This window comes from Lissotriton vulgaris, chromosome 5 (assembly GCF_964263255.1).
Source record: "Lissotriton vulgaris chromosome 5, aLisVul1.2, whole genome shotgun sequence".
NCBI classification, from domain to species: domain Eukaryota; kingdom Metazoa; phylum Chordata; class Amphibia; order Caudata; family Salamandridae; genus Lissotriton; species Lissotriton vulgaris.
In genome coordinates, this window is record NC_141693.1 from 1,561,216,468 (window position 1) to 1,561,235,551 (window position 19,084).

Consider the following 19,084-nt stretch of genomic DNA (forward strand, 5'->3'; position numbering starts at 1 on the left):
TAGTCAAGTTTTCTTACAAAGGTCAAAGTACCCATATGATCCAATTACAGAGTTGGCCTGTATGTTATAACAATACGATAAAACACAATGGAGGGAGAACAAAAATAAAGGAAAAAGGAAAGACCAAGAGACAAACATATACTAACAACAGTATACTTTTTTGTAGTTCGTGAACAAATCCATATGTGCAATCAAACAAGAGATCTGATTAGAGTAAACTTCTTAATTATGCCAGAATGTTCAATGGATTTAGTCTGTCCAATGCGTTGACGCGTTTCGGTTGTGCTGTACAAGTAGCGACCACCTTTTTCAAGACCAAAGTTATATTCCTTTGCAAAACTCCTGAGGCACAGCCGGGAGCAGATAGAAAGATCGTGTTTTCGCACTGTTATTTTAAAAACTGTTAATTGAAAGCTTTTTTAAAATTGCACCTACCCTTCCTGTCACACGACTGCTGTGTGCAGGCACCCCTTCTCCTAGCAAAACGAGCGCTGGAAAGGCTGAAATCGGCGATATCCCACTAACGGCCATCACCCACGCCCTGACTGGGCCACGCCCACTACGAGGCCACGCCCGCCGCCGAGTGTCTTAAAAAGCGCGCTGAATCGCTAGTGCGCAGACAACTTTGCAAAACTCCTGAGGCACAGCCGGGAGCAGATAGAAAGATCGTGTTTTCGCACTGTTATTTTAAAAACTGTTAATTGAAAGCTTTTTTAAAATTGCACCTACCCTTCCTGTCACACGACTGCTGTGTGCAGGCACCCCTTCTCCCAGCAAAACGAGCGCTGGAAAGGCTGAAATCGCCGATCTCCCACTAACCGCCATCACCCACGCCCTGACTGGGCCACGCCCACTAGGAGGCCACGCCCCCTCTTCACATCCTCATAATAATGTGCATGTACCGGAAGCGCAGCGGGCGCGACGATGGCGCGCTTAAGGCAAGCTCGTCTGCGCTCGATCAGGACGCGACCGGGGCCGGTCTTTCTCTCCGACCCACCAGCCACACCACCGCTACTTACACTTGAAATGAGCTGCTATCTTTGAAACCCCCCAGTGCGCGACCAGTCTTTTTCCCTCCTCTGACGTTCAGAGCCAGGCCTATGTTTGCACTACCTGCAATTTCTCCCTTCCCGCTTCAGGCCATACTATCAGGACGACTCACGCCCTGAACTCCCCCTCATCGCGCGGAGCTCAATCCTCCCTGACCCTCCGAGCTGCCTTAATCAACTGCAGATCTCTGAGTAAACATGCCATCGACATCTGGCAGTCCCTTCGGGACAACGACTGGGACCTGCTCTTTTTAACCGAAACATGGCTGAATGACACCACGAATCCCACCATCACCCTCGCACTGCCGGAGGGTTATAACATCATCTGTGCAAACAGACCCAGTGGTAAATCTGGGGGTGGTGTTGCGTTAATTCACAACTCCAAATGGACGGTTACCCTCCCCCCATTTGACCAAATTGACTGTATTGAAGGCCTGCCCTTCAATGTCCAAATCTCCCCGTCCTCTTCTTGTTCTGGAATTCTCATTTACCGCCCCCGCATTCCAATGCCTCTCACTTACTGGCTTTGGCAGACTATCTCACTCAGCTTAGCACACGCTACTCTAACTTCACCGCCCTAGGAGACTTTAATCTCCACGTTAATAACGAATCCTGTTGCAAGCTAGTCCAAATTATTACCCTACCTACGCATAAAGCAGGTCACACTTTAGATCTGATCTGCTCCAACTTACCATCTATCCGGTCTACACCTCCTACCCCGGTCATTTGGTCGGACCACTTCATCATCCCTTTTGAGATCGACATTCCCTGCCATGTCAGACCCGCTATCACCCCTAAATCATTAGGCAGAAACTGGAGTCGCATCACCCCTGAATCGCTCCTGGGTTATCTAAAAAACACTCTTCCCTGTCTGTCGTCCGACACGGACACACAGATCGATCACCTTGACGCATGGATTAGTCAGGCCTTGGACGCCCTGGCTCCTATCAAACCCACTAAAACCTACAGGGCGGCTCCCTCCGCACCATGGTATTCTGATGAGCTCCGGCAGAAAAAGGCCTCCTGTAAATCCCTCGAACGCCTCTGGAGACTGAACTACTCCCTGGACAGCAAAACCACATATAAATCAGCCCTTAAAGAATACCGGAGAATGATCGAAAAACACAAACGAGACTTTCTGGCCTCCAGAATCAAACTGGCCAGTAATGGCGCTAGGGAAATTTTTAATATAGTGAGATCCTTCACAAACCCCAATGCTCTGACTCGTACTCAGCCTGCCTCTCAGTCGCTTTGCGACAAACTTTCACAATTCTTTAAGGATAAAATTGAGGCTATCTATTCCTCGTTCCCCACCCCTAACATAGTAGGGCAAAAAAAGGAACTCATCACTCCCTCGCTTCCACAGCCCACCCTACTCGAATTTGCAACCATATCAGAAGCAGATTCTATGGCTGAACTTATCAAATGCAAATCAGGCTCACCTAAAGACCCTTGGCCGGCCAAGCAATATAAAAATCTTGCATCCCTTCTCAACCCTCACCTTAATTTCATCTGGAATGACTCCCTCAGAACGGGCTGTTTCCCCGCCAAATGGAAACACGCCTCCTTAGTCCCATCCTTAAAAAAACCAATTTGGATCCAGACAACCCCAGTAACTACAGGCCTATTTCTCTCCTGCCTGCCCCAGCTAAGATCCTGGAAAAACTGGTTCACTCTCAGTTGTCGAATTACATTGAAGCCAATGGGCTTCTCCACGACTCACAGCACGGTTTCAGGTCGGGCCACAGCACTGAGTCGGCCCTAATCGAAATAGCTGACTCTGTGAGGTGGACACTTGATCAAGGGTCGAGGGCGGTGTTGGTGCCGCTGGATCATTCGGCAGCATTCGACACCGTCTCTCACAAAATTCTGCTGGAAAGACTGGAGGACCTAGGGTTGGGTGGCGCTGTCCTGAAATGGTTCTCATCCTACCTTTCGGACCGCAGAACAGCAGGTCTTCACTCCTCCATTCTCCTCTCCTGCCAGACCACTCAAATGGGGAGTCCCACAGGGCTCTTCCCTGAGCCCGCTCCTTTTTAATGTGTATTTCACCCCCCTGGCCAAGCTGACTGCACAGACGGGGATCAAATCTACTTCCTATGCTGACGACATCCAGCTCCTCTTCACTTTTGACAACCCCTCTGCCTCAGCTTTTGATCCACTGAAATCCTGTCTCAGGGACATCTCGAGCTGGATGGATGCCAATTCCCTCCGACTCAATGCTGGAAAAACAGAGATCCTTTTTTTCAACACACCATCCCCCCTGGATTCAAGTATATGGTGGCCAGAAGACCTGAGCCTAGCTCCCTCCCCTAAAGACTCAGTGAGAAATCTCGGAGTTCGCTGGGACAATCAACTTAGCTTTAACAATCAGGTACAATCAGTAGCAACCTCCTGCTTCGCTAAGATTAGAACCATAAAACGTCTTATCAACTACCTGTCGGCGGACTGCCGTAAGACTGTGATCCAGGCACTAATCATATCCCACCTTGATTACGCCAATGCCCTCTACCTCGGTATCACGGCAGGCCTCTGCCATAAACTTCTGACGGTCCAAAATGCCGCCGCCCGGCTGGTGGAGAGAATCCCTGTTCGACACCATATCACCCATCACCTCCGCAAACTACATTGGCTGCCCATAGCTAAAAGATGTGTGTTCAAGGCCATGACTCTGGCCTTCCGAGCATCAAAAGGCAGTGGATCGGCACACCTGAAAAACACCCTGCGACCCTATGCCAATTCCAGGACTTTACGTTCCAATACCCTCCATTTCCTGGAAACTCCCCGATTTAAACGCTCTCGGGCAGGTGGAAAAACCTTTAAGGTCTGTACCTCTCAGCGATGGAACAAACTTCCACTAGCCTTACGCACCTGTCAGACAGAAGCAGCTTTCCTTAAATCCCTGAAGACACATCTATTCTCCTCTTAACATTGGATATCTGACCCCATGACCTCTATTTTTCAGAGTTCTCAGCGCCGGGACGCCCCGTTGGGGCCGCTGCGCGCTCTACAGAATTCTCAAATAAAAATAAATAAATTCCTCTTTTAAAACCGTTGTCAGTGCGACTGTTTGGAGTTTTTAATTTGTCCTAATCATGTATGGAATAACATCCTTTATAGTCGGGGAATCATTAACCAGGCTCTGTAGCTCCTTCCACAATGTAGCGAGGACCAATTTTATTTTCTCTCTTACAGTAAATAATTGGTTCTGGTAAGTGCACTTAAGTGTCCTTGGCCAAAGTAAAGTTCCCAGTGGCCAATTCGTATGGGCTAAGTTCAGTCAGCCTCCTGACTCCAGGCGAGATACTATCAGTCACTCGAAACTCAATCAAGGGAACTGGAATAAAAATGGTCTCCTGTGACTTGCTTTACCGATTTCCCACCACCTTAGACATAGGACATTCATAGATGATACTTAACCCTGATGATGTGAGTCATTTAATTCTCTGGAACGCCACAAAAAATGTGTTGCTCAGATTGACTTGCTCAACAAACTCAACAGTAGTCTTGCATCCAGCCCACTTGATCCCTGTTTCTAACATTCAGAACTCATACATTTGCCCCAAAACACTATTAACCTGATGACTATAAAATCCATCACACCCACACTCCTCAAGTACAAGTACTGCTTCCTAGCTGATGAGTGTTTTAATTATTGCCAGGTCAGCCAATGCCATCATCCTCCAACCGCCATTATTATTTCTGCCTATGATTTGGATATTCTTTGCATCACTGAAACTGGCTTAGCTCACATTGCCAGTCTATCGATGAGTTGCTGGTTTCAAGTTCAGAGTAGAAGATTACCCTTTCTTAATAAAAAAAAAAAAAAGTTAGGGGGTTACATAGTCACTCACAAGGACGTCCTGAAATTCTTATCTATATGCGTCCCAATCTTATACAATTGAATAACAGAAAATGCAAGTCCTGCACAGTGCAAGGTTGTTTTGTCTTTGGCTACCTCCCAGTTCTTGGCAAAGAAAGATGCTTTCTGATAGATACATCTGCCAGTGGATTCCTCACCATGTGAATATCCCCCTGCGTCAGCAGCATTCGTAAATTCTTTTTGAAGCTTCGTGCCGACGTGGTCCGGCGTCACAGAGGCACGGCATCGCGCGCGACTCCGCTGACGTGTCCGACACCATATTAGGCCCACGCGGACGTGATGACATCAGTTTCCTTTTTTCCGCGTCGTCGACACTAACGGTTTTCTGGGATCATACAGTAGCTTTGTAGTAACTTTGTTACTTTGTGATTATTTTCACTGTATCTTCGTGTTCTGTCGAGATGTCTTCGAAAACGACTGGTTTGAAGGCTTGCGGGCAATGTGGCAAGACTATGTCCATAACTGACCCGCATGAGTGCTGCGTCTGGTGTCTAAGCTCCGACCATGACGTTGAGGATTGCCAATCGTGCAAGAAAATGACTCCGAAAGCCCTTCGGGAGAGAGAGACGAAGCTCCTCGTTGCAAAGCTTAAGAACAAGAAAGAAAAGAAGACTTCAAAGTCTCGATCGAAATCGGAGTCGTCATCTGCTCATGCTTCAAAGTCTTCTAGGAAGAAGCATAAGAAGAGGGGTCATGAGTCACGTCCTCACTCAGGAAAGGAGTCCAGTTCGCGACTGAAGTCGCACGTGAGGCTTCTTCGAAAGGAAGTGGCGGTTTCGGCTTCGGAAGCTCAGGACACAGATGGTGAGGCTTCGCGTCCGAATACGCCAGGGTCACCAAAGCAGCAAGTGAACCCATCTCCGAATCCGTCTAATCCTTCTGGTCGGGAGGATGAAGGTGAGGTGGAGGAGGTTGGTGATGAGGAGCAAGTGCCAGCGGGTTCATCGACCCCTGTGCCGCAGGTCGAGGAGGAGGTCGACGTCGTTACGATTCCGCCTCCTCGAGAGCAACCAGGTTGACCTTATCCAGCCTTCCCGGCTCATGGTCAGGATCCATCCCAGTTCCTGAATGCAATGATCGGAGTTTACTCCAGGGCAATGTACCCCTCTGGTGCACCTGTTGGTCCCACAGGTCCTATGGCATTTAACTTGGGCTTATGCTCCTGCGCCCTTTATGCCTTTTATGCTGGCTCTTACACCGCAATGGCATTTTCCGACGCCGGCAAAGCCTACGACGCCTACGACGCCGTGCCAGTCGGCGCCGATTCCATCGACGCTGGTGCGCACGACTCCGAGGCAGGATTCTGTTCGACCTGAACTTCGGGTTCGACGCCGGCTTCGGCCCCGGCGGAGTCGGTTCCGGATCCGTCTGCTTTGTTTACTAAGGAAAGGTCAAGGCGTGAAGCATCAGTTTGTTGATGTTGAAGAAGGGGAGTTACAGGATTCTGATGATCCTTTTGATGACCTGAGAGAGGCCAGTGGGCTTGAACTGTCTCCTGAGTGGGATTTGGCTTCTGAGTCAGATGTACCTTCCAAAGATGTGATGCCATATCACGTTATAAAAAAGGCAGCAAGCTTATTGAATATCACTCTGCCCACTATGGAGTATAAGTCTAATTTTCTAACAGAGGTCCTTAACTCACCTTCTTCAGTTATTGAGCCAATGATGCCGTTTAATGATGCTTTGGCTGAACCCATCTATGAGGTCTGGAAGAAGCCTTTGACCGCTCCAGCTGTTTGAAGGTCTGTGGCGAGGAGGTATAGAGTTGCACCTAATGACCCAGACTTTTTGTCAACACACCCTCTGCCTGAGAGTATGGTTGTGCAGGCTGCCTGCTCGAAGAAGTCTGTAGGGGCCATTCCGCAGGTTCCTGGGGAAAAGGAATCTAGAAAGCAAGACCAGGCGGCCACGGAGGTCTTCTCTTCAGCCAACGCAACTTGTCTTATGGGACAGTACATCCATGCCTTGATGGATTCTGTAAAGCAGTTAGTGCCAAAAATTCCTGAGGTGGGCAGAAAGGATTTTCAGGAAGTAATTGCGGACACTCGGGCTGCTGCGAGACAAGTGATACATAGTGGGCTGGACACTGCTGATTCGGTGGCAAGAGTCATGGGATCTTCTGTAGCCGCTAGAAGAGCTGCGTGGCTAAAAACATCGGAGTTTTCTGCAGATGTACAGTCTGCTTTGATGGACTTGCCATTTGATGGCTCAGGATTGTTTGGCAAGAAAGCTGACGCTGCCTTGAAACGTTTCAAAGATAGTAGGGCCACAGCAAAATCTTTGGGACTTCAAACCAGGGGTACTACTGGAAGGCGCTTCAGAGGATTTGGAAGATCTTCCTTTCGTTCCTATAAAACATCGCAGCAGCAGCCCCAACAACAGCAAAATACGCTGTATAAGTCCTATAGAGGAAGACAACGAGCTCGTCCTAGAGATCTTCAAGCCTCCTCCTTCTCCTCTTCCCTTCCCAGCCCCCTGCCACCGCAGCAAAGCAGCCCTAGATCCGCCATTCCGGATCATGTGGGCCCAGTGTGGGGCCGGCTTACCCATTTTCTACGAGATTGGGAATTGATTACCTCAGATCTTTGGTTTCTCAATCTCGTGGAGAATGAGTATGCTATTCCCTTTCGGGAATTTCCCCCAAATTACCCTCCTTGCCAGGGTTTTTGTTCGGAGGACCATCTGCTGCTCCTGAAGGAAGAAGTCCTGGCTCTGTTCAGAAAGGGTGCGATAGAGGTGGTACCCGAGCAGGAGAGGGGTCAGGGGTGCTACTCCCGGTATTTTCTGATCCCCAAGAAGGATGGCAGACTTCGTCCAATCCTAGATCTCAGGATCTTGAACCTTTACCTGAAGCAGGAGAAGTTCAAGATGCTCACCCTTGCACAGGTTCTTCAAGCGCTGCTGGAAGAAGACTGGATGGTGTCGATCGACTTGCAGGATGCGCATTTTCACATCCCAATCCTGAAGTCGCACAGAAAGTATCTCCGTTTCACGGTTGGTTCGCAATCACTACCAGTTTGCGGTCCTTCCGTTTGGTCTTACTACTGCGCCTCGAGTCTTCCCCAAGGTGATGGCAGCGGTTGCTGCGCATCTCAGAAGGTTCGGGATACCTGTATTCCCGTATCTGGACGATTGGCTGATCAAAGCAGAATCTCCAGAGATAGTGCTGCATCATCTGCAGGAGACAACTCAGTTGTTGCACAGGTTGGGTTTTTCGATAAATGTACCCAAATCTCACCTGGTGCCCTCCCAGCGCAACCTGTTCATAGGTGCGGTACTGGATACAACTGTGTGTCGTGCATTCCCTCCTCCTCAAAGGATTCGCGACATACAGGAAATTATTCCTTTGTTTTTCAATGGAGCGGTCGTTCCAGTCCTGAAGGTCCTTCGCTTGCTCGGTCTGATTGCTTCTTGCATTCTGTTGGTCAACCATGCATGCTGGCACATGAGGGCACTCCAGTGGTGCCTCTGCAGGCAGTGGTATCAACACAACGGAGATCTCAGAGTCAGTGAGGATCTCCAGAGAAACTGCAGCGGATCTGTCTTGGTGGGGCGTGAAAGGCAACCTGTCACATGGAAAGCCTTTTCATCTACCTCCATCAGTGGCCACAGTGATAACGGATCCATCCACTCTAGGGTGGGGTGCTCATCTGGGGGATCTGGAGGTCAAGGGTCTTTGGTCTCCAGAGGAAAGGTTGCTTCACATCAATCTTCTATAGTTGCGGGCGATACATCTGGCACTCAAGGCCTTCCTCCCTTCCCTTTGCGGTCAGTCAGTTCAAGTCCTGACGGACAACACGACCGCGATGTGGTATGTCAACAAGCAGGGAGGAGTAGGGTCGCAGTGTCTCTGCAGAGAGGCTCTGCGTCTCTGGTTCTGGGTTCAGGACCATCAGATTTGTCTGATGGCAAATCATCTGTCCGGAGTTCTAAACGTACGTGCAAACAGTCTCAGTTGGCAGTTCTCCGCCGACCTAGACCTCGAGTGGAGGCTTCACCCGGAGGTAGTACGTCACGTCTTCCGGACGTGGGGAACTCCTCGGGTGGACCTGTTCGCCACTCACGAGAATGCTCACTGCCCGTCATTCTGCAGCCTCCAGTTTCCGATGCAGGGAGCTTTGGGGAACGCGTTTCAGTTGAGTTGGGACTCGCAACTCCTTTACGCGTTTCCTCCCATACCCTTGATTCCTCGAGTTCTGAGGAAAATTCACCAAGACCGGGCCCAAGTCATGTTGATCGCCCCGGATTGGCCAAGAAGGGTGTGGTATACAGATCTTCTCCACCTCTCCTCGTGTCCTCCCCCCGTCTCCCTCACAGGGCAGATCTCCTCTCCCAGATGGAGGGGCAGGTTCTACACCCCCACCTCCAGACCTTACACCTTCATGCCTGGAGTTTGAACGGGGCAATCTGATTTCCTTTTCTCTTCTGCACGATGTGGTAGATGTCATCTTGTCAGCCAGGCGTGACTCTACCAATTCCATTTATTCTTATAGATGGTCTAAGTTTGTTGCTTGGTGCAGGGAGAAGTCTGTTGACCCTTTAAGGGCTCGTTTGTCCAATATACTTCAATTCGCACTTTCTTTGGGGCAGCGGGGTTTTGCAGTGGCAACTATCAAAGGTTATTTGTCGGCCTTGTCGGCTTTCCTTTGTTTGCCAGACCAGCCCTCTTTGTTAAGTCTCCTATTGTTTTGCGTTTCATTAAGGGCCTTACGAATACATTTCCTCCTACACCATTTATTGTACCTCAATGGGACTTGAACCGTGTTCTTACGTTTTTAATGGGTTCACCTTTTGAGCCTTTACACACATGTCCCTTGAGACTTTTGTCTTTCAAGACTGTTTTTCTGGTGGCAATTACCTCGGCAAGGAGGGTAAGTGAGCTTCAAGCTCTTAGTTCTAAGCCCCCGTTTTTATCCATCCATGCTGAAAGAATGGTTCTAAGGACCAGGGCTGCTTTTCTGCCTAAAGTGGCTACTCCTTTCCATCTAGGGCAGTCCGTTACCCTCCCTACCTTTTATCCTCCCCCTCATCCTTCCAAGGAGGAGGAGAGACTTCACCACTTGGACCCTAAGAGGGCGGTGAGCTTTTACCTGGACAGGACACGGGAGTTCAGGTTGGATGACCAGCTGTTCGTAGGCTTTGCTGGCTGCAAGAAGGGGAAGGCTGTGCACAAGCGCACTCTCTCGAGGTGGATCATCCTCTGCATTAAGATTTGCTACGCCCTTGCGGGTAAGGACCCTCCAGAGGGTATATGAGCTCACACTACTAGAGCAAGGTCATCAACATCTGCTTTGTCTAGGGGTGTTCCGGTTGAGGACATTTGTAAAGCGGCGACTTGGGCCTCCCTCCATACTTTCGCGAAGCATTATTGCTTAGATGCCGAAGTGAGGAGGGAGGGCCACTTTGCGCGTGCTGTCCTCCAGGATTTCCTCCAGGATTTTCTGGTATAGGAGAGTGGACACTCTCCTCCGGGAGTGGGGACTGCTGTGGGACTCTATTCACAAGGTGAGGAATCCATTGGCCGATGTATCTATCAGAAGAACAAGTTACTTACCTTCGGTAACGCTTTTTCTGGTAGATATAGTATCTGCCTGTGGTTTCCTCACTGACCCACCCGCCTCCCCATTGTCCACTCTGTTATACCTGAGTAACTATAATGTATTTATTTTGTTGTCAAGGAATTGTTTATTTCAAATGTTTGATTGCATTTGTTTCACACTGTGTGTGTTACCTTGATATTTGTGTATTGTGTATACTGTGTATATCTCTACTGTCATTGGTCCGTCCGTGTGCCTCGAAGGCACGGAAAAAAGGGTGGAACTGATGTCATCACGCCGGCGTGGGCCTAATATGGTGTCGGTGACGTCAGCGGAGTCGCGCGCGATGCCGTGCCTCTGTGACGTCGGACCACGTCGGCTCGAAGCTATAAAAATAATTTCCGAATGCTGCTGACGCAGGGGGATATTCACAAGGTGAGGAATCCACAGGCAGATACTGTATCTACCTGAAAAAGCGTTACCGAAGGTAAGTAACTTGTTCGTTTGTTATAATGTAACATTGTGCATGTACATTGCTTATCTGCATGGTGTGCCATTGTGCAGGTAAAATGGTTAGGTATTATATCCGTGTGGGGGACATCTCTTCCGTGTGCCTTTCTGCAGGGGTAGAATGTGTGCTTGTATACTATGATCTTAGATTTTGCAAGGTCTGATTGTTGAAGCTCATTTTGTTCTAGTTTCTAGTGATGCCAAATCCTTCCATTCCTCCTGTGTCTGAAATATCCTCTGCACTGAATAGGATGTTAGTCTCCCCAAGTAAGCCTCTTCTTTCATTTTTGGTGAAAGGTAAGAGGATTCCGTAGCAGGATTTGTATATGAAACAGAGGAGCCAGGTCTTGGTCGTCCGTGTTTTTTTGTTGGAGAATCTGGCTTGATCTGGAGAAATACTTGAAAGTGTGGGGAGTTTTGAATCACCCGAAAGTAAAAAAAAAAATCAGATTTTCCGCTTCTAAAAAGATTGTGAATTGGGATATGTATAGTTTAAGGAAATGTAAACCATCACCCTGTTCAGATTCTTCTTTAAGCTCTTTTGTCTAAAGTGGTGCCCTTGTGTCCGCTCACCCGTATTCCAACATAAATCTGTCACCGCTCAAGTAAGCATTCACCCATCCACCCGCAATCTCACCAATCCACCTACTCACCCACCTATAGTTATATGAATTCACCACAATCAGCCATCCTTGTCTACAGCTTCACAGAAATATCAAGTTATCCATATATCCAGCTAACATCCCTTGTGCCAGCACATGACCATATTTGTATTGCCTGACTGTGTTGTATGTGCATCTGATGTTCTCGTTTGCATGTGGGGCCTGTATGTTTTACGTTGTTTTGTTCACATCTTCAAACAAAATAGGAGAGCATTCATTCCGTTCAACAGAGATCACATTGCAGAAAACATATAGGCTATGCCAATGCTTGGTGACTGGAGAGTTAAGTAGAGATTTTTAATCATCAGTTCTTTGCCATGGTATTTCCTTTTAGATCACCACCGGTGTTACTTTATCAAATGTAAATATGAGTGTATAAGAGATGGCTATAAGTATTTCACTTTGGAAGCATTTATACAAGTACATTTATGATGCATTATGAACATTTTCCTAGGTATTGTAATAGACCGTTTCAATTCTATTAGGGACACTGAGGCAAGGATTAGGCTGTACTTTCCTCACTTTATTCTCTACATCGGCCATTTCAAACAATAACTACATTTCCCATGAACCATCAGGACAAGAAGTGCAGTCCAACCAATCAGCCATCAGTATCACCCCTTCTATTCCTCTTTTGATTCTCCTGTCTCCTCTTTGTTCCTGTGACAAAAGCCAGAATTTATGTAACTTAATCCTGTTTGACAAATGCAAAAAAAGAACAATTGATGGACAGAATGCAGAACAATGTCATACATTCACCCTGTACAGAGATCTGGGCCTAATCCTGTTTGGGCGGCTCTGGTTCTACTAAAAATCAGATCTACGTTTACAATCTGAAATACCTGAAGAAGCAATCAGTAGAGGAAACAGTTCTCTTAAGATGGCCACTATTTCAACCATCAATGTCTTGGCATTGCAAGTAACACATCGCAGGTCACTGAAAGGTAATAATAATTAAATGCCTATGTGGAGCAATTCTGTTTCCTGTCTGTTGCTGGGTGGGATAAATAATGTATAGCATTGGGAGGGCTAATCCTCGCCTCAGTGTCCTTAATAGAATTGAAACTTTCCTTTAGGATAGCTAGGAAATCTTTCATTCCATGCCAGGACGGAGGCGAGGGTTATGCTAGTTAAAAGCTTGTCGACCACCAAAACCGTGTTTGGCAAGACTGTTTTGAAATATAATCTCTTAAAAGTCAAGTCTGAAGGCCAGTTAGCAGCTTTAAGGATGTCCTCTAGGCACGCCCCAAGGGTGAATGCCTTCAAGGCCAATGCCATTCTGGCCGAATGTGCCCCCAAACGTTTGCTGTTGATGCCAACCTACTGCATGGTGCATCTAATCCACCTTGCAATCGTAGGAGAAGATACCTCCTTATGTGGCTTTTTGATGGCAGTGAGTAACTGTTGTCCGCCAGGTGGTCGGACGTCCTCTGTCAGAGCTCCATATGTCCTAATGCAGCCAACCACGCCTAACTTGTGAGAATCTGCAAAAGCAGGATATGAAATGATGCATGAGTTACAGTTGGTGCGTCAGGATATGTAGAAAGTGACCCAGTCGGGGGTAAAAGTTCTCCCTGTTATGTCCAAGGCTCTGATGTCGGAAACCTGCCTGCAAGACACCCAACATAACAAAGTAGCCGATTTTGCTGAGATCTCTTTCCTGGAGAGATAACCATTGCTAGGCCATGATAAGAAATTCAGCACCTTATCGACATCCCAGCGAGCCTCTCGGTCCTGAAAAAGGGGGCAAAGGCGCAGCCATTCTCTGCTGTCTACTCCTGCAGAAAATCATCGGTTGCCACTGCATTGAGATCTGGTCTCCAGTTGAAGTATGCGAAAAGCTGATGATCCAGACAAGACACAAAAAGATCCACTGAACAGGCCCCTTTGGTTCGAAATGGCCTGAAACACTGTTGAATCCAGTTTCCAAAGACTTGCATCCCTCAGGTAGCACGATTGCCAGTCTGCCACTTGATTGGCTGTGCCTGGAAGATGTTCTGCCACAACAGAGATGAGATTCTTGAGGCAATATTCAAAGAAGCTCCTAGCCAGATCCGAAAGGGCTCTGGATTTTGTGCCGCCCAAATTATTGATATACCATACCATCACCACATTGTTCTTCTTTAACAGGAAGCAACTTTGTGCCTTGTCCTAGGTCCCAACATCTCACTGCGAAGGAGCCGACCATCTGCTCGAAGCAATTGAAAGGTAATGATTATTCTGCAGCGGACCATCTGCCTCCAGTGGCAACATCCTCACATAGTCTTGCCCAGCCAGTGCTACTCGCATCTGACTTTATCACTAGATCTTGGTGGGAGCTGAAACTAGTGCTCCCAGTCCATGCTTCCATGTGTGATGAGCCACCAAAAAAGCTCACCCTTGGCGTCGTCAGAGAGCATTACCTCTGAGTGTGCGTGAGACCGACCCATACAAAGATGATACCCCTTCATTCGCTGGAGGGCCCAATAGTGCATGGCCCAGTAAGGGTTTGGTGAGAGTTTTACGGAACTCTTACCGGATTTTAGAGATCTTCTCGGTGCGAATGCTCAGGGTAGTCTCCACCCAATCCACCACAAAACCCAAGAATGTGAGCGACTGAGTTGGTTCAATATGGATTTTGTCCTGTTGATTACAAATCCCAAGGACTGACAATTGACGTGTGGGCTGACAATGTCCTCTGGCATTGATCCACAAGGAGCATGTCATCCAAATATACAATCAGGCGCCTTCCTCTGGCCCTTATGTGTTCCACCATGTTTTAGAACGTTGGTGGAGCACAAAGAGGCGGAGGATAGGCCAACAGAAGAGTTGTTAATTTGATAGTTTGGAGTCTCCATTGGAACTAGAAGTACCGGCGATCCGGCGGGTATATCAGTATTGTGAGGTAGGTATCCTTGACAACTCAACATCCCAATTGTCGTTTGGTCTCAGGAGGTCTGGTAGGAGGTGTATCCCCGTCATTTTAAAGTGACGGAAGACAAACCACTTGTTGAACTCCTGTAGATTGATTACCAGGTATTGGCCTCCTTGCTGTTTCTCCAGTAAGAATAAATTGCTAAGAAATTCAGTGGGATTGATAGCCCCTTTTGAGAGGAGCTCTACCACCTCCATATCAATGAGAGTGGCCTCCGTGCTTGAGAAGGATCGGCATCGGGGAGGGGAGGGATGAAAGGGGATTCGTAGAACACTGTGGAAACCGTGAACTGTTTAAGGAACACAGGAGTCTGAAGTTACCACCCTCCAATTGTGCACGAAGTGTGCTAACCTGCCCCCCAACCTTGAGAGAAACGAGGTGTACACTCACCTTGAACAGTAAACTGCCTCCTCTGTAACCACCTCTGAAGCCTCTGTGATTAAGGTAGCTTCGGGGGGTGGGGGGGCTAGAAACCCCCAAATCTGGAGTTATCTTGCTATTGGGCTTGCTCGGAGCCCCAACCTCTAGCGAAGGCCTGGAATTACAGACAGCTGGCCGAGCGCTCCATGTCACTTCGAGCCCCGCGAAAACCAGAGGAGTGAGAATACGTTTTATTGGGGAATGGGCCTTGCCAAGGAGTTGAAGTTGCGACTAATGCGAATTTGCCTAGCCTTGGTGCTGGTAAGTTCCAATTCTATTAAGGACTCGGAGGCGAGGATTATGCCATTCTTTCATCGCTTTATTCTCTACAGCAGCAAGAAAATATAACACAACTACTTTTCCCATGAACATTTGGTGGAAAGAATAAAGTCAAACATGAGTCCTATTACAGTGTCCGTGTACAGGTGTCTCCCATCATGCTCTACTGTACTTGTCTCCTCCTCTTTGTTCGCGCGAAGTCAGAACATCCGTCCACTCACGCATCTTGTTTAGAATTATCTGCTCCTGCAAAAGAACACACCATCAGATCCATCCTATAGCAACAGAACGTCAGCTGTAAAAACAGGAAGAGCAGTACACCTCAGAGCCATAAGCGCACATTCAAAAAAGAACATAAACGCTTTACTTACATTGCATACGGGGAGGGTACACTTCCATGAAGTCACTGGGTGGGATAATCCTCGCCTCCGAGTCCTTAATAGAATTGGAACTTACCAGCACCAAGGCTAGGCAAATTCGCATTCTATGTCAGGACCGGAGGCTTCGGATTATGCCAGTTCAAAGCTTATCGACCACCAATCTGGCCACATCAATAACTGGCTTGAAATAGAACCTCTTAAACGTGGAGTCCGAGGACCAATCGGCCGCTCGCATCAGATCCTCCAACCGAGCCCCAAGGGCGAAAGCTTTAGACGCCATGGCACCTCGCGTAGAGTGAGCCCCAAACTGTTTAGTATCAATCCCCGCCTCCTGCATGATCCAACGCACCCAACGGGCGATCGTCGGTGAAGTAACTGCCTTATACGGTTTACGCAGGGCAATAAGCAGCTGTCGCTCGCCCGGAGGGCGAGTATCTTCTGTCATATCCTCATAAGCACGGAGGCACTGCACCACGCACAGCTTAGGGGAGTCCTGAAAAGCCGGGTACGAAATGACCCTAGTATGCGTTTTGGTCCGTCTGCTGACGGTAAAGGAAACACCTTCAGGAGAAAAAACCCTGGCCGTTATATCCAACGCCCGCACGTCCGAGACACGCCTGCAGGACACCAGGCACAACAACATGGCCAACTTAGCCGTCAACTCCTTACGCGTCAAAAACCTGTTCGGTTGCCAGGAAAGGAACAAATTCAGCACCCTGTTCACATCCCACAGGGCTGAATACCGAGGCTCCGGTGGCAAGGCAAGCCGTATACCCCGTAAGAGCCTACAGACTAAAGGGTGTTCCCCAACCGTGGACCCTTGAACCAGGTCGTGCCCCGCAGACACCGCCGACCGGAACGTATTGATCGATCGATAGGCCAGGCCCTGATCAGACAGTTCCGCCAGGAAATTCAAGACACGCACTACCGGTGCCCCCACGGGATCCAAACCCCGTCGCACACACCAACGGCTCCACCGGAGCCAAGCCGATCTGTAGCGTTTGGTCGTGCTGTCGGCCCAAGCCTTTGAGAGCAAGTCCTCTGCCGTTCTCGAAAGGCCAGGCAACGTCCAGCGTCGCCGGAGAGCCTCCACGCCATCAGGCGCAACGAGCCTTCCAGGACTAGTCTGTGGGGAGCCCCCTCCGGATTCAGCAGAATGTGGGGAGACTGGGGGAGTAGGATCGGAGAATCCCAAGAAAGTTCCAGAAGAACCGGAAACCAAACTTGCGACCTCCACCACGGAGTGATCGTCACCACCTGTGCCGACTGGCGGCGTAACAACGCTGACACCCGCGTTATCATTGAGAACGGTGGAAATGCATAGCCCTGTATCCCCGACCAGTCTTGGAGGAACGCATCCGTCGCCTCCGCCAGAGTGTCGGGGCGCCAACTGAAATACCGCGGTAGCTGGTGGTCCAAGCGGGACGCGAACAGGTCCACCGAAAACAGGCCCCAAAGGTCCGAGAGCTCCGCAAACAGGGTAGGGTCCAGCTTCCACACGCTGGCGTCCAGAATATTCCTCGAGTGCCAATCGGCCACCTCGTTCTGACGACCCGGCAAATACTCTGCCGTAACCGAGACCTGGCGGTCCAAACAAAAATGCCAGAAATCCCTGGCCAGGTCCGCTAACATTTTGGATCTGGTGCCGCCCAGATGGTTGATATAACGGACCGCCGACACGTTGTCCATCCTCAGAAGGACGCAGGATTGCACCCTGTCCTTGGTCCAACATTGCACTGCGAAGGAGCCCGCTAGCAACTCCAAGCAGTTGATATGCAAGGACTGTTCGAGATCAGACCAAGCGCCGCCCGTGGAGAAGTCTCCGCACCGCGCCCCCCAGCCGGAACGGCTGGCGTCCGACTCTATCACGATATCTGGGGCGGAACCGAAAATCGCACGGCCATTCCAGGCCTCCATGTGCGTAAGCCACCACTGCATTTCGTCCCTCACGTCCTCCGACAAGGGAATCAGTTGGGAGTACGTCAGGCCCCTCCGCAGGTGGTACGCCTTCAACTGCTGCATGGCGCGATAATAAGGGGCCCCGGGAAGATAGCCTGGATCGAAGAGGACAACAGGCCCACTAGCCTCGCCAGGTGGCGCAAAGAAATCATCTGCTTCGCTAGGGTTTGACGCAACTCGTGTCTGATCCGCGCCATCTTCCTGGCCGGCAGGCTCAAGGTGGCCGCCACCGAGTCTATGGTGAAACCTAGGAATGTAGCGCATTGCATGGGGACCAAGAGAGACTTCTTCTCGTTGATTACGAACCCCAGGCCCTGCAAAAGGTTGACTGCAGACTGCAACTGTGACCGCAGCCTCTCGGGGCACTGATCCATGAGCAGCATGTCGTCTAGGTAGACCATCATCCTGACCCCCTGAGCCCGCAAGGCCTCCACCACCGGCCGCAATACCTTTGTGAAGCACCACGGAGCCGAGGAGAGCCCGAAAGGAAGAGTAAACCTGGCTGTCCCACCTGAATTGGAGGAAACGCCGATGAGGCGTAAAAATGGGAATCGTCAGATAAGAGTCTTTCAAGTCCAGCCTGACCATCCAGTCGGACTGTCGCAAGACGTCGCGCAGCAGATGTATCCCCTCCATTTTGAAATGCAGATACACCAACCACTCGTTGAACTCCTTCAGATTGATCACGGGGCGACTGCCCCCGTCGACCTTGTCTACTAAGAAAAGATTGCTTATAAAACCTGAGGGGTGTTCGCAAGCGCAACAAATCGCCCCTTTTTGGAGGAGGGCAGTGACCTCTTCGCTCACCAAAGCCGCATCGCGCTGGGAAAAGGTAATGGGACGAGGACGCTGTAGCTGACACGGACAGCCATGGAACTCAAATTGGAAGCCCTGAACCGTCTGCAGCACCCAAGCATCGCTGGTAAGGGAGGCCCATGCAGGAAGAAACTGCGCCAAGCGCCCCCCCACTCTCAAACTTGCGGAAGGCAGAACACTCACCTCGGCCACCGCCTTGCTGTTGGCCACGCTGACCACCACGACCTCCGAACTTTTGCCCTCTGGTGGGGTAGAAATTATTGAACTTGGCCTGGTCCTGGTACTGGCCACGTCCGGAGCCTTGACCTCGCTCCGAGCTGGCGCCCCGGCCGAACGAGCGGCCCCTGCCTCATCCGGCCCCTGCCTCGTCCGGCCTTGTCGAAAACCCGGGGCGCAAAAACTTTTTTGATATTGGACTGGGCACGATCCAGGGACGTGAAGGTCGCCACGAACTTTCCCAGCTCCTTGATGAACGGGTCACCAAACAAGCCCCCCTGGGCTACAGCACCCGCCTCCGACGAGGCGAGGTCGCCCAGCTTGGGATCCACCTTGATCAACAGGGAGCGCCTCCGCTCCGTCGAGAGGGCGCAGTTGGCGTTGCCAAGGAAAATAATGGCCCTCTGGGCCCAGTTGGAAAGGACTTCAGGGGAAATCGCGTCACCCGACACCTTGGCC

At 49.8% G+C, this 19,084-nt stretch overlaps 1 protein-coding gene across 2 annotated transcripts in view; it reads left to right on the forward strand.

Moving 5' to 3' along the window:
• Positions 1-19,084, forward strand: part of TOX4 (TOX high mobility group box family member 4) — a 352,937-nt gene that overhangs the window by 114,302 nt on the left and 219,551 nt on the right. The gene's annotated exons all lie outside the window — the stretch shown is intronic.